The sequence below is a fragment of the Cynocephalus volans genome, chromosome 13 (assembly GCF_027409185.1).
Source record: "Cynocephalus volans isolate mCynVol1 chromosome 13, mCynVol1.pri, whole genome shotgun sequence".
NCBI lineage: Eukaryota > Metazoa > Chordata > Mammalia > Dermoptera > Cynocephalidae > Cynocephalus > Cynocephalus volans.
Window position 1 is genome coordinate 34,805,283 of NC_084472.1, and position 16,838 is coordinate 34,822,120.

The 16,838-nt window shown below is 36.5% G+C and overlaps 1 non-coding gene across 1 annotated transcript; it reads left to right on the forward strand.

The window, feature by feature from the left end:
- Positions 1-14,657: 14,657 nt before the first annotated feature.
- LOC134362255 (U6 spliceosomal RNA) lies at positions 14,658-14,760 on the forward strand. The gene has a single exon (XR_010021536.1). It is a non-coding gene; the product is annotated as a U6 spliceosomal RNA (small nuclear RNA).
- The last annotated feature ends 2,078 nt before the right edge of the window (positions 14,761-16,838 follow it).

Below are 16,838 nucleotides of genomic sequence, written 5' to 3' on the forward strand. Positions count from 1 at the left end.
GAATTGGTACATATGTTTTCCACCCTCATTCCATAGTCCAGAACTCAAGAACACAGACACATCTAACTAGAAGGCTGAGATGTGGAGTCTAGGACAAGGCTACAAGAAATAGAAAAGGATTTGGAGAAACTTTTCAACAGTCTTTACCATAATTTTTTCCTTTACTTGTTTTAATTTTATAGCCGGCTTTGGAAGACAGAATAGTTTAATTAAGTATGCTTAACTGAAAGATATATACTATGTTTTCTTCCTTCCTTCCTTCCTTCCCTTCCTCCCTCTCTTCCTTTTTTCTTCCTTCCTTCTATTCTTTTTAATTTTCAAAGAGCTTTTATGGAAAAGGTTTTATTTTATACTCTCAATAACTTATGTTCTGTCAGTAGGGACATGTTGACTTCATTACTGTGTTTATTTACCATATGAGGCCACTGTAATTCAAAAGGAATAAGTAATTGTTTCCCTAGTTCACACAGAAAGGAATTTGAAGTTCATGAAACAAACTTCTGAGGCTTGCCTACCTGATTGTGACCTCTCTTCTACTCCTTTCCAGCAGGGTATGGAGAGTATGTATTCGTTTTTTTTGTTTTTTTTCTGAATAAAAAAAGGCAGAGAATAAAAGCAGGTGTTGAAAATGCAACCTGTTGAGCAGAAATAGCCTTGTTATTTTTAGGAAATTTCTCTTAGGTTTGACTAGGCATCATACTCCTAATATAGGAGGCGCTCATTTTCTCTGGGCTTGGGTTTCAGGGTATGTCTTTGGGTTTTTCAGCCACTCCCCCAGGTCTCAGGCTTCTCCTTTGAGTTCTCCTAGAGGAAAGTTACTGTTGCCAGTTAGACCTATTTTCAGCACCAACTCAGGGATGATGAGATCACAAGGGGCTGTCTTATGCAAATCCTGTGGCAGGGCATGCTCGATAGAGAGCACAGAATATTCTTTAACATGCCTGGTGCATGTGATGGGGTCTGACCAATGAACATGCTCCAGGAAGAGACCCAATGAGCAAGTGCAAAATTAAATGTTACATAACTGGGAACCACCCCCTTAACTGAATATTCATTAGATAGAAAAACCACAGGAGCTGAATCCCAGCCTAAGGGGAGGCAATCTGCATTTCACTGGCTGAGGTGTGTATACTTTACTTTGTATCAAATTAACTTTCAGCAAGCAGCTGTTCATTCTCTTGAGGCGGACTGCAGTTTGTACGGAATTTCAAGTGGGTTTTTCTTGCTTTTGTGTTAGACCTGATATTTGTGTTAAACTTGGTGTGGGCCCTGCTCAGTCTCTGGAGCATGCCATACTCTCTCTGTGGAATCTGTAGTTCTTATCTGTTATATTAAACTTGTTCTCACTGTCTACTGTGACTCTGTCCTTGAATTCTTTCCTGTAGTGGAGTCAAGAACCTGGTAAGAGGACTGGGCAGGTTGAGGCCAACTGTCGGGCTCCCCGTACCCTACCTCTGACATCACTATTACATTCCATTTCATTTTTCTCATCACCATTTGATGGGTGAGCTTCCACATCAAATTCAGAGGAACAGCTGACTTCTCTCCAATGATTCTTGCTTAGGAAGAGTCAGCTTCCAACAAAACCCATCAACAGCCATCGATGCAGCCCAGACTGAGACCTTGCATACTGAAGGAACATAAAAGGAAATGTAGACATGACATCTCTGTGCTGCTGTGGACAAATTAGGGTCAACAAGTAAGTCCTGGCAATAACAGTGCCAGAAAAGAGATTTGAAATAAAATAAAATATATTTCTATCTCTCTGAGTCTATAGAAAACACTAATTATATGTCAGCATAATGGACTGCCTGATAACCCCATCATCCACACCCTAACCACAACCCCTTGAATAATATATAAAATAACAGAAAAGGTATATTTGTAGAGCCAGGAACTGTGCACCAAGCTTTATACAGTTTAAATCATTCGATATTTATAACTCTATGTGTAGGTTCCATAATTTCTCATTTAACTGAGATAACAGCAAGAATGGGAGAGATTAAAGAAAAACTAGCCACAACTTTCTAGAGAAGCTTAAACAAGGCCCAATGCAGAGGGAGATGAGGAAGAAGAGGCAGAGAAAAGAAAAGCCACGTGCAAAAGATATCAAGGAGAAAAGATCTTCAAGATAAATGCATGTTTAAGGGAAAAATGGAGTGAGATTGGTGCAGAATAGCTGAGCTAATGTAGCTATTGATGAAAATCATGGGCTAAACTGAAGAGCTGGTATTTGAAAAAGAACAGGGCTTGATGTGGAGAAAGGAGTTCTTCTACTAGTGTTGAAGTAGTTCTTGTGTTAAAAGTTGTGACTGGGACTTGATCTGCTTAGTTCCCCTCTACCTTGTTAAGAAGGAAAATGAAGTCAGTGGTATGGTTGTTTGTCTATGCATTGTCAGCATACAGATGTTTCTCAGCACCTCGATGCTGAGATTTCATTAAGAAAAGCCTATGGCCTGATGCTGGCAAACAAGTCATGCTGCCTTTCTTCATCCTCCCTCCACTGAATTTGAATGGACTAAAACAAGTATATCGCTAATTCCTACTCTTTTCTGTTTCCAATTGTGCCCATATTCATATTCATAATAAAATTTTCCAAGACTCCTCCTTTTCTGTGTACTTTATCTCTTGAAACTTCTGTCCTCCTAGCTGAATGTTCTGTTTTTATTAAGTATGTCTGCTTTAAAAGATGCCCTTTTCTTAATTAAATCTACCCAAATAGTTTTTATTGCCCTATTCCTTCTCATTTTCTTTCCTCCCTGGCATGTAATCTACCTGGTATCCATAATTGCCATTTTACCTTGCTGTCATTTAACCCACAGTTCATTATTTTGCTCTTTCTTAAATGCATTTGTGTTAATTTCCTCAGAATGTCCTCATTGCCAGCTGGCCTATTCCCTGCAAATTTCCCGTGGCCAAATGTCACACCTAAGCGCCTGCACCTTCAGTGATTTCTCTGAGCATTTGTTTAGACCCTATCAATCATTATCTTACAATAAACAACAGCTTTGCAAATGGAGAGCAAGGCTCGCCCAGTGATTGATGCTTCTGGATGCCTGTCTTTTCTCCTTGTGAGAATCACAAAGGCCCCCTCCCTTTATTTTGAGGGCTTTAGGTGTATCTGCCATTTCTTATGGGAAAACAAGGCTAACCTGCCAATACCAGGGCCTCGCTTCTTTTTCTCTTACTGCATTTCCTTATCAGTTGTGACAATATGTCACAATTAATGATAGCAGAAATACCCATGTTTGATACCGCATGCATCACACTTAGGCTTGATGGATTAGCAATCAAGGAAATTAATTCTGCCATTACAAAGTAACATCTGAACTTTGAAGTTAGGCAATTGCATTGTATAAGGTTCCGTTATGAATTCAGCCGTAAATATAACATTAGGCAAGCTTACTTAGGCACAGAATAGTTTCGACGTCACTAGCTTTTTAGTTTGTCAAGCAATGGTTTACAATTATTTTCTACTAACCTCCTTAATTTCAGAGGAATATTAGCATGTTCAAATTTCAAAGTCAGAAAGAAATTAGATGATGCTATATATTGACCAAGTGAATAATATCTCTAATACAATGTTTATGATCTTTCAAAAATCAGTATTTTCTGGAATGAGTAATTTAAGCTTTGATGGAAGGCAGCAGGCTTACTGAAATATGCTTCTCTTGATTTGAGAAGCTCTGGAATACCAAAGTCAACCTGATTAGTTGTATTTTCTGAAATATTTTAACTCTGAAGCTATTTTATACACTTTTAGGCCAAAAATGCAGCTTTGGAACTCTCTTCCACTTGTCAGTACAGGCTTGGTTCTCCAGTCTTTCATACATATTCAGTTGGAGCCAATATATACCAAATAGTTCCTGGGATTGCTGAGTCTGCCAGCTAATGGCCAGGTCAAACCAAGTGAAATAAAAATCATGACCAAAGACATTGTAAAATATAGTGAACAATCAAGACATATAAATTTTTTACTTTAAGTTCAGTAACATATTTCATAGGAAGGTAATTTAATGTTAACCCTCAGTATACACTGACAAAATCATGCTTCTATAGCCATGAGAGAAGAGTAAAGAATCAACTAATATTGGTGGATCTGTTAGTCCCACTGTTTATGTCAGCTAAATCCATTCTACATGAGGTGAATGTAGCAAATAACCATTTCATAGCTGGTTTGGTCCAAAGGTAGATTGTGAATTTAAGTCCCTAGAGACTTAAATGAGAGGCAGAATGTTTCTGTATAGGATGGGGAAACCTTTCGTGCAAACATAGGGAAAGAAGAGGAAGTCAGGAAGAGTGTTGACTTACCATTTCCAAAGTCCTCCACAGAAGGGACTTGATCTGCTAGTTTTCTCTGGTGTTTTCTCCTTGCCATAAGGTACAACAACTTTGATGAAAATACCCACTGAACAAAACTCTATGAAGTCTAATAAAGTTCTTCCTCCCTGATGTCCCATTATTTTGGAATCAATGTAGTAATAGTCTGAATCATGGATGGGGAAGCGAAAATGTATAATAAAAAAAGACTTTGCTAGTATATTCAGAGTCTGATTAAGTTCTCAAAAGAATGGAATCTTCTAAAAGTGTTTTCGACACCAGTTTTTATTGTATTAATTTTATATATTAATTGTAAAATATTATTTATTCATTAAGATGGCTTCCCTGGAGTCTATACCTAGAAATACTGTTAAATTTCTTATTTCTAATAAATGCAAGTCTAGAACCCAGGAGTCTAGGCACTCAGCCCAAAGTACTTTCTAATCAATCACCATATTTTCCCCTTTTGCCATTTGTCTTAATACTCTAAATTGAAATAGATGCCCTAAATACAATGAGTCATTTAAAATGTGCAAGAGACAAAGGAAACTCTACATTACATGTCAAAAATTGAATAGAAATTTTTCATGAATAAAATGTAAGTTTCCACACAACTATTACCTTTTTAACAATTGCTTTCCTGGCTTTTCCTGTAAATTTAACAATTAATACTTAAATATATGTTCCAAATGAAAGTGACTAAATGTTCCATTTCTTTAAGACACCTGTTATCTCAGAAATTAGACATACATATTCTTCTAATGTGGACCTCTTGTTGTCATGTTTATCTATTTTTGGTTACCTTAATTCTCACTGTAAACTGAAAACCTATCACAAAGTAAATAAGACTGGAGGACAAAAGTAAGGCAAAGAACTGAAAAATATATGTAAGTCTTGTTTCCTGATCACTTAATCATGTGACCATGATTATACTGTCATGTTCTTCACAGTTATTTGATCAGGATGGTGATGAAGAAGGAAGGAGCATGTTTCACTGCATTTACAAAATGCAATTTTTATTCCCTAGAGTGACGACAGCATGATTTATGTCCATGGAGTTAGGTGAAGTTCTGGATGTTAGTTTCAGATAGTGAAATGCTTCCTTAAAAGCTCACACGGAATCACTCTCCACATATAGATGTGCAGTGTCCAGACTAAAAAAGAGAGGAATCTCAATGTGGTAGTATCAATTATGCAACATTATTTATATTTCTAAAACATACGCTTATGAGTTATTTTATTTTTGCCTTATAGTAATTACATACTTTAGGCAGAGTGAGTGTGTGTATATGTCTTTTGTATGTAAGCTTTTAATAGATGTTGTTTAAGTTCTTCATTATGCCTAGCCTTGTTCCTCAAAATCCAAATTCAAATTAGATGTAAATATATAGTATAATCATTAATTAATTTAGTTACATATATTAAAACACAATCCACACCTTGTTTGTATTAAGAGATATCACTGACAGGTGGAATTAGGTGTGAATGAAATGTAAACTTTGTTGATCATTTGTTTCACTGTGACCATTGCACAGGTGAGGAGGAGAAGGATTGTAAAGGTCCAAATAAAATGAATCTAGAACATGATAGGACAAAAATGAGTAATGGAGAATTTTCAATTTCCTTCAAATCTTTCACTCCCTGTGGCCAACCAATCTGGTCCCTTCATCTCCCTGCCCAGGGACTTCTCTAAAGAGCTCCTGTCTCCCTTTATACTCTGACTTCAGACTGCAAATCTTCTAATGATTTTCTTTTCCTCCTTCCTTTTCTCTACTTTCAACTTCTCTTTTTCCTGTTCCTTACAACATATTATTCCACAGCAGCAGCCCTGAAATCTTTATCAGATAGTGTTCAATTCCCTTTGGCTATAGTCCTAAGCTATTCAAGGAGATGGCTGATCAGCATGCCAAATTCATCCAGTAGGTCACAAGAGAAGGTCATATAACAGAGCAGACCTTCTTTTCCTTCCCCAGATAACATAACGTAATCACTTTTTAAAAATTACTCAACATTATCCTAATTATGAATATATATTGATGATTAAGAACACAAGTTACAAAACCACACTCCTTGGGTTCAAATCTTGACTACTCCACTTACTAGCCATGCGGCATCTAGTAAGTTACTTAACTTCTGTACTTCAGTTCCTCAAGCTGTGAAATGGAGTTATGAGTACCTACTGGGCTGTTATAAGATTCAATGACTCAGTATATAAAATACTTAGAACAATGTTTGACATATAGTAGAATGCATTTAGGATTTACTGGTATAAATGTACAAATTAACTTATTTCGTCCTCAAGCAATGCTAACAATAGGTATTAAAATGCTTGCATGTGAAAACAACTAGGAAGTATTTGATCCAGCATGCAAACTCAAGCTGACTCCAGAATCTGCAATCTTTTCATGATGATTTTAAATATCTGGAGATAATGACTTTATGTGGAGAAGGTCTACTACTATAACTAACAAGCTGAGGTTATTTTGAAAACATCCTCATACAAGATATCCAGGAGCAGGTGTGAACGCATTAGCATCTCTCCAATCACATTTTGCAGACAGCTGTCTTCTCGGTCTTTGTGCACTTGGGCTCAATTCCCTTTGATAGAGTGTAGGTATATGTCTCTTGTACCACCAGCCTCTTAACTAAGATGCATATCACTGATAAACGTAGTTGCTAAGTACATGTGTGCAGAGATTACTCTTGCAGGAATCCTGTCTCATGGGAATATAAACCCATTTCTGGAAATAAACACAAAAAAGAAATCCTCTGACAATAGAAATTAATTGTCACAAAAGCCTCAGCATTAAAGGCAGGTACTTGGGCTCTTCTTTCAAAACCTAAAAACTTTGTTTAACATACCACATTTGATTATCTGTTTATTCATATCAGAACATATTTTAAGTTTAAAATTAGAGAAGAGATAGAGGTTTTGTTTGAATTAGGCAGCATGACATTTGCAAGAAATTATAGAAGATAACAATAAAGTATTATACATAAAAAAATTCAGACCTAAGATAAGGTGTGTATTTCCAGATTGCACAGAAATAATCATAGTAGTAACTAAGTTATCAAACAATAGATAAATGATGCTTAGCACTTTGTGCTGAGACAGCTTAGAAAGATCGCCATCACAGTATATTGAAATACGCTCATTTTTGACTTGTGAAACTAGATTCTGGTTATCTGGAAAATACCCATCCCTTTATAATACCAGATAAATTGAATGATAATTTAATATGTTCTGTATAGAATACAGCTGTTCTAAAGTGATCATTAAGCATATACATTTTCTTGTTAAACTGAACACTCATTGAAATAGAGATTGAAATTTCACAAAGAGGCTATTCACATGAAACATTGGTCACTTTTAATAATCTGCATCATAATTAGTTTTATAGATATTACATTTAATGTTCAGAGTACGGAAGGAACATAACAGAAATCCAGCGGCCTGCAGATATTGAATCCAGTTCAGAAAAAAATTCTTCTGAAATTGTATTCTGTTCTTCTGCTTCCTTAGTTCACAATTTGGTTCTGATTGGGAAAGAAAAATCTCAGAAGATTCAGAGGTTCAAATCATATTAGCACTCAAAAGTTTGGATGTGTCTTCAAACCTCCTGGGCCTGAAAATGTTGGCTGGAAATGCCACAAAAAAACAGCTTCTTCACAGCATTTCTGGCAGTTAGACTTCTGCTCCTGGCTGGAAGTTCAAGTGCAGAGACGCATGAAATTGAACAATGATAACAATAAAAACTTTTCTGAAACCATTTTGAAGCTGCAAAAAGTAGGATTTTAGGTCTATCTAATCTGGGGAAATGGCTCAGGTACAATTTTATAGTCAAATGGCTTCGTCTTCTTTCCTTTTTTCTCATTCAGTTTCCATCACATGTTAATTTTACCCCTTTATTTAGGAATTCAAACTTCAGCACCACTGAACTGATACCTGCTAATTATTTGGAGTTTGATTAGTTCATTTGTTGGCTAGCAAGACCCCTTTGTTCTGTCCTTTCTTTGTGAGCAATGGAAAATTCCATTCAATGAATCTTGCTGTTCGCTCACATCTATCCTTGAATATACATACCATGAGAGAACTGGTTAAAGTTATTGGGTGACGTACAATGAATTTCTGAAGATCTCTGTATTTCACTACTCCAAGACCCTCTCCTTTGTGTTATTAGTGAAGAACACAACATTAGAGTCTGCATCCAAACATTGCCTGAGGCCATTTGTGGAGAAAGAATTTTTATGTAAAAAAAGGTAAATATACAGTAGTAAAATTCTCATGAGAATTTTAAAATACCGAACCTAACACAGTAGCCTGCAAAAGGGAAAATGAATCTAACCTTATTTGTCTTTCTTTCAACCTGGTTCCTTTCTCTCCTATCTAAAAACTCTAAATATTATTTCTAGGACACGAAAAGAAAGTTCTCTTGAAAGAATAGCAAAGCAAATGGGTAATTTGTTAAAATTCATAATCTTACAAGAGGCATGTTTATCATACCTTTAACACAAGCAGATGTTAAATATTACCTATCTGTCATTTTTTTAACAAAGAAGGGGACCCTCCCCCCCACAGAAGCTAATTTTTCTATGATAATATAACTGAGAAATTCCCTAGGGACATCTAGAAGCAGAGCCTCTCAATTATGCCTGATACATGATTTAATATGGTACAGATGGAAAGTGTTGGACAAAGAGCATACTTATTCATTTAAATATCTAGATTCAATGAAGAAGTTACCAAATTTCTAATATTATTTTACAAAGTCAATCATATATGTTCAGGCTCCATAAAAGACTTTTTTTTTTCTTTTAATGTTGCAAAATATTGAAGATCCTTTAATAATTTGTTAGCACATGGCATTTTGTGTGGTCGCATAAATGCTCCATTCATTTCCCTTCCAGACATGTTCATTTAGTCGAGGATTATTTTTATATAGATGGATTATGGTGATTAGAAGTTTCCAAAGGAGTTTGCATTCACAATAAATACTGGTGATTTTAGCCTACTGAGAAGTTGTTTATAGCAGTTTGTTTTCCTACCTTGAGTCTATAAGTCTAACTTTAGAAGCAGCAGGGTCAATAAACCATAAAAGAACTATTTTATGGGTGATCCAGTAACCCGAATTGCTAGAAAAAAGAGAAAGTAAAGAATTTTAAGAAAAGACCACTACTGACTGGTTCATACAGTGGATGGCATTTGCCTTCATCTGTGGGATAATTGGACCAGGGGACTACAAATCCATTGCAATATAAGGCTTTCCCTACTAGACAGTTAATGCACTGTCAATCAGCTAGTAGGAATAGTTTTTGTGTTGTAGTCTAAGTATGTTTTCATTCAGCTCATTTGCACTTCAAAGCTGATGTCGATAATTCAGGCCGAAGCGTGTGCAATTTGGGTTATTTCCCTTTTGTAGCATATGCTCACAAGCTGAGCAAATCTCTAAATTCATTTGCACAGGGCATTACTGGCTAGAGTTGGCAAAGCAGAGGTGCAACTAGTTTCCTATGGTAAGTATGAATAAATCCTTTGGGAGTCGGGGACTCCAGATTAAACATGGTCTGTTCTCTATCGGTGATCAATGATTTTATTACATAAAACATAAGGGTGCTCTTTGCTTTACAATAAATATTAGAATCTTATTTTTAGCAAAACACTTGTGTGGTGAATTAACAAGCCCAAGCAATTGTCTTCATGGATTAAGAAATGTTTGGTGAATGAGAGGAAGGAAAATGTGCCAGGAAAGATGAGCTCTGTCTAGGTCGGGGATAATGTGATTAGATTATTACCAGAAAGTATGCACACCAGACAAGTGGTGGCAAAAGAGTTATTACCCATTTTTGTTCAAATATAATTTAATAAAAACTCTCAATGTCCACTGTAGCATCATGTCACACCTAAAGAATGTTGTGTTTCTGGGACTTTGTTCTCTTATTTTATTAAATTCCAGATTTTACTGAAATGTGCTAAGTGCCTGTTTTGTGAACTAAAACCTCATATCCCAAATTTCACAGTGCAATTCGGCAAAATCTATCCACCATCATACTGTGTCACCACAGATACATTACAGTCAACACAGTCACTTACTAGTCACCGTGTTAGAGGATTTCACAAGTGTTATTTTAGGTGCTACTCATGTAGTTCTGTGAGATATGATTCCATTTAAAGTGAGTGGCTCAACTCACTGAGGTTTTTTGTTTGTTGAAATGATTTTTAAGCCAACACTTACTGGATGCTTACTTTGTGTCAGCAACAGTGTGAAATACTCTGCATACATGACCTCATTTAGTTATTTCAACATCCTTATGGGCAATGCTCCAGCACTGTGCCCATTTTACAGATGAAAAATTGGAGGCATGAAGATGTTAGGTGATTTGCATAAAGTTAAATCATTTGTCCAAGTTTTTCTGGAAGAGCTAACATCTTAAATCAGATCCCCTGATGTTAAGATGAGAGTTTTATATTATACACATTGCCTTTCATGCATGTGACACAAGGTGATACACTTGTAATATTTCTTGGGATACGCACCAATGGCTTCTTTATAGGAGATATGAGCATTTTCAAATGGGAGTAGATCAATTTCTGATGATACCTGCCTGGCTTCTCACAGGCTCTCCATCCTGGTCCTCCCCCACCTATCCCAGCTCTCTGTCTACTCATTTTCTGACCCCCGTCTTTGTTTAAATCAGATCATTTTCTCACTGCCCCTTGAATATTCCATGCTCAGCTTAAAACTCCGTGTGTTTCCTTTCCTAGAATGCCGTGGCCTTTATCCTTCTTCCACCTTCGAACACCAAGATTGAGACTTTCTAGCATTCCAACTCATCAATTCAGTCCTAAATGATTTTCCTTTCCTCAGTTTCATGTGACTTCAAGATTAATTGCATTCTGTCTGCTGTTGCTGATTTTAGTAATCTTAAAACATATTCAGTAAGTCTTTTCCAAATCTCATGCCTTCATCTTTGATAGTCTCATTCACACCAAGGAGGGAATAATTATTTGTAATCTTTACCAAGTGCTAGTCTTTTGCTGTATACTATGCTAGGGACTTCTCAAAAATTGCCTTGGAACTACTCTGTGAAGTATAAATTTTCGTGACCATTTCACAGGACAGAAATTTAGGCTGAGAGATGAGTAAATTGTCTAAGACAATGATTGTGGCAGTCAGCTCCCACACATCTGTGGTCCCAAAGCCCATGTCCATTTCACATTACCCTGACCATTCTTCTCAGAGTAATATTTTTTTTCATTAATCCTCTTACGAGTTCATGTAACAACTTCAAGGATCTTCTAATGTAACAACAATCTAGAATAGTGTAGTGAATCTCAGCAGATTGAATTTCAGGCACACTGCCCTGATTTGTGTGGGTGGGTAACCTTTTTCTGGATCCCACTAATCATAGCCTCAAGAGTAGGAATATGCACATCAAGACAAGGTAGACTTCCAGATGGTCCTTCTGGTTTGGGAAACTCCAGTTCTCTAAAGGATGCTGGAACAGGAAGTATGCTCTGTGTTGCTGAAAAAATAAAGATATTTTAGTCAAAAATTTCCTCAATGACATTTTTTTCCAAATTTTCATGTTTTCCTTTGTTTCAAAATTACTGCCATCATCTAATAAAGAGAAATAGGTTAAATCAATCAAAGGAAAATTTAGGCTGAACATTAAAAACAAGATCTGTTAATGGTGAGATCCATTAGACTCTATTAGAAGCCCCACTGATTGAGTCATTTAAAAGACTGCGATCCCCTGGAGACGATTCTGAGAGAACCCCAGGCCAGGGGAGAGAGGAGCATTTGGAACCCACAGGTCCCTCATCCTCTCATGTGAGTGTTTTTTTCTGAATTCTCTCATTTTGCCTTCTTGTCAACAAATCCTGCCATCGTTTCACTCACATCTTTGCAGCATTTTCCAGAGCTGTTAACAGAAATCATTTCACAGAGTGGGAAAGAATGTCATTTTGTCATTTTCTTGGGGGAGTAGAAGGGAAGAACAGGCCAACTCTGCTTCCAAAGGCATTCATGAAAAAATAAATAAATAAAAAATAAAAGAATGAGGCCTGCCTGCTCGTGGGGTGGAAGAAACAAACTTCGCTTGCCAGCACTCTGTGGAAATATCGTCTGGAAACTGCCCAGTCAAGCTTGCTCCTTATTAACTAAAAGAAAGAACAGTTTGGGAACATGTTGACACCCCTAAATTTATTGTCACTAATGAGCTTCGTGAACTTAGTCGTTACGTTATATCTGAAAGGTAAGAAGGGTCTTAATGATCATCAGGTATAACCTACTTCTTAATCAAGAACTCCTTTTATTTACAGAATTCCAGTGAGATGGCCATTGGAAGCTCATTATTTCATTGAACTCTCCATCTCATGGTTAGTTGTTTCATTTGTTAAAAAAGTCACTCTTATTGAGCTAGGACATTCATTCATTAGTATTCGCTTTCCCCTTTGGAATAATAATAATAGGGTAAGATAAAACAGTGGCAATCATAATAATGATGATGGTAATCAATAGATTTTTTTCCTAAATGCTAGGAGTGTAATAAAAATTTAAGTTCTTATCTACCATCACAAAAATCATATTTTATAGGCATTATTATTTGCTCCTATTTTGCAAGAAGAGGGATTGAAACTGACAATACTTGAGTGACCTCATTGAAGGCTGCAAAGCTCATAGATGGAGAATTAAAATTTAAACCCAATCCTGTTTGCAAAACTCTGCATTCTGGATGCATGCAATAAAAGCTTCTAGCTCCTTATTTAACACATTCAAAATACATTGTCTCCTCACTGATCTTTTCTCCAGGTTACACATTCAGTTCCTTAAGCATTTCTTAATTAACAGGACTTTTAGTCAGCACACAATCATGGTAGATTTTATTTGAGAATTTTCTAGCTTTTTTTCCTAATGTATAAACCCTTGAACTGGAAATAATACTAAAAATGTGCTTTGACAAGTGCAGCATACAGAAAGTTCTACTGCCACCCTTCATCACTTTTCCAAATCAAGTTTCTGCATCTGTAAAAGCTATTAATAGCAAAGATGATAATTGACATCAGAAGAGCATCAGAGTATAAAACTTTAAGAAGAGAAAACACATTTGAGAAGATCCTACTGTGGTTTTCAGATTAGAAGGACTATTTATATTTGTTTGAAACATCACCATTTTCTCTAATAAATTGACTATAGAACTTAGTTTAAATTATTTCTTTCATCTATTTGTCTGCCAAAGTTTGGGGGGAGTGTGCTCCTATGTTAGCTGCCCTGAGTGCCACCGCATCCATCTTGCGGATTCAGGAGACTCACTGCAAGCTTCTGGCAGCGGTAATGTTGCTAAAAGGAGTTTGGGTTTTCAGATTAGTCAGAAAGAGTGAACACAAACTAGGTGTGATTGACTTTTGGTGGCCAAGGAAAATCAGAGAGAAGGGGACCAGGGGATATGATGGAGGCCAGCACACAAGTCTCTAGATGCTGAAGCCTTTTTCTGAGACTCTCAGGTGAGCTCTGATGCTGACGTACTTGTGCTGAATGAGAAGAGGTCTTTGAGAAAACTTCAGGGTTAGATGGGGAAGTCAGCTAGCACTCCTATGCTTTCAATGAACTCACATACTTTCCAGGCCAGTACCAAGTCCAGTTTCAAAGGAAGCAGCTAGACCTTGTTAAAAGGGATAATAGCAGTAGCAGTGGTCGTTTAATAATAAAATGATATTAAAGATAGTAGAATAACATCAGTACCTGACAGAGTCAAACATGGAGATGGCTATTACTATGCCTTTCCATGTCTTTTCCCATGTTCTTTTCCAAGTGGCTTAGCAATAGGGGTGTTCAAGAAAGTATCTTGGAAGAGGCATCTGGTGCCATGAAAAATACACACTATTAAATGTGTGGCGTTCTGGATTACAATTCTGATTATTAAGTAGCACTGTGGTTGGAAGTTCTTTTCATGATTATATACATTCATATTTGTGTAATATATTTATATTGTAAATATATTTGTGTAAACCTGTAATACAGTATGTTTAAAAAAAAAAGTAAAAAACAATTCTTTCTTGCTTTGCCTCTCCAATTACATAGTCACTGTTTCAGAGGTAATTCCTCATTGTTTTAAAATGTTGCTTCTTATGGAGGTTACATCCACATCTCCAGTCAAGGTACTGATATGACTTTATTTATGAAATACAGGTATTATTGTTTTCAATCTATTGAAGATGAATATTTACCTCACTTATATTCCCCCTACATGCCATCTCCCAATCAATTCTTAGTTAATATTTCATTTTTTCAGATGGTTTTGATTGTAATTTTGAACAATTTATTGAAAGATCTTTAGAGCTTACTTAACAGCACATTTAGTAAAATTGGAATGAAACAGAAATTAGCATGGCCCCTGCTCAGAGATGACATGCAAATTTGTAAAGTGTCCCATATTTATGAAATAGTATTCAGCCTTAAAAAAGAATAAAATCCTGATACATACTACACATGCTACAACATCAGGCTAAGTTAAAAAAAAAAGAAAAATCAAACACAGGAGAACCAATATTATGATTCCACTTACATGGGTACCTACAGTACTCATATTCATAGCCACAGAAGACAGAAGGTGGTTGCTAGGGGCTGGGGAGGGAGTTTTTTAGAGGGTAGAGTTTTGATTGAGAAGATGAAAAAGTTTTGGAGATGAACTGTGCAGACAGTTGCACAACAATGCAAATATACTTAATTACGCTTAAGTGTACACTTAAAATGGTAAACTTTGTGTTATGTTTATTTTACCACAGTAAAAATTATATACATATCAATATCTCTTCATTGTCCAGCTTATGCTTAACTTCTCTCTTATAAGATTAATGTTTCTGAATATTTTGCCCCTCCCCTAATTTTCACCCTTATTATACTAGAACAACTCCATTTGTAAACTTTTTATCAAGATATGTAAAAGTAATGTTTGGAAACATTAGTGCTGCTCCCTGATAATTTATCCTCTCCCTGCCTTCTAAGTGTATGGGATAATTGAACTTTCCAGACCCCATGTGGCTGAGACAGGCTAAGTGCAGCTTTGGACAATGAACTGGGCACAAGGAAGTGAGTTCTGCTCAGATCTGGGCTTTTAACTACAGAGTTCTCATTCCTCTGCCCCAGCAATTGGCAAAGTTTGAGATGACTACATGTTTTTCTATTTTTGTTCTCAGATTTTCTAATACATGTTTAGGAGTAGATTTTTTGTTGATGTTGTTGTTGCCCCCCCCCCATTCATTTTTGTGTAATAAGAGTCCCCTTTAAATAGAAAGATTCATGTCTTTTTTCAGATATGCAGAATTTCCCTGTATTTTATTTTGCTTATTTCTTCCCTGCTATTTTCTGCTTTTTCCTTCCAGAGCTCATATGTGTTGGGTGTTGGGTATCCTGGATTGTTCTTCTATGCCTTTTATATTGTATCATATATTTTCTCTTTGTCCTTTTTATTCTATGTTTATGTTTAGTTCCTTGAGTTTACCTTTTTGACTTTTTTCGTAGCATCCTTCAAATCCCTCCGAGAATACTACTTAGATTTTCTTTTTGAGTTTCTCCTATTCCATGAATTATTTCAGTTTCTACTGAAATTGTTTTATTTATTTATTTTGTCATTGTAATGCTGCTGATTTTCTTTTTTATGCCTGAGTGATTATAGGTTATTTGTGCATATTTAAAACAGGGGGTACTGTGTTGACTTTTCCAAGTAGGGGATTGTATTTTCTCTGCTACTGTATATATAGGCTTTTTTACCCTGCAAGATTTCTCATTCAGTCAGGAGGCCAACCTGACCAGCAAGGCACTTAAATCATGGGGGAGACAGGCTTTTCATAAGGGATTGCCAAAATGGTAAGAAATTTATTCTGTAGTGGTTGCACCAACTGGTGCTTCTAATTCTCCCCAATCAATGTGATTTTTGCTTTTTTGGGGGGGGGGGGGTCTTGAATTAATATGAGGCTTTTTGCACACTTGTTATACCCAGTAATGTGGGAGAGGAGAAAGGTAGGGAATTGATTGGTTCCTCTTTCAGGCATAGAATTTTAGTCAAACCCTCTGCTGCTCTCCACCCATTAATTCTGGCAGCCTTTTGTAATCCCACCCTCCATGCCTCCCAATTTTATTCCAAAAGGCTTTGGGGTTTTGCATGGAAGATTAGCTCCCTCTTTTCCTGCCATCCCTTCATATGTTAATTTTGGGGTATAGATTCCCCAACCTTCTTTGCTTAATTATATGGTTCCCATCTATTTTTCATATCTCAATAATGCTTTGAAATCTAATATTAGATGATGACCCTTCTTCCATTCTCTTTCCTATTAAAGTTTGTGGCTTTAATTCTGTTTTTATTCCCTCTCATTTTAATGAGAAGTGGAGGCAAACGCAGGCACTTGATCACTGTATTGAATCAGAGATCGCCTGGGGCACTTGCAGAAACAAAGGACTGCCCTGCATTTTGTTCATCTGCAGTGCCACCCACGGTGTCCTCAGTGAGGGCCACAGGTG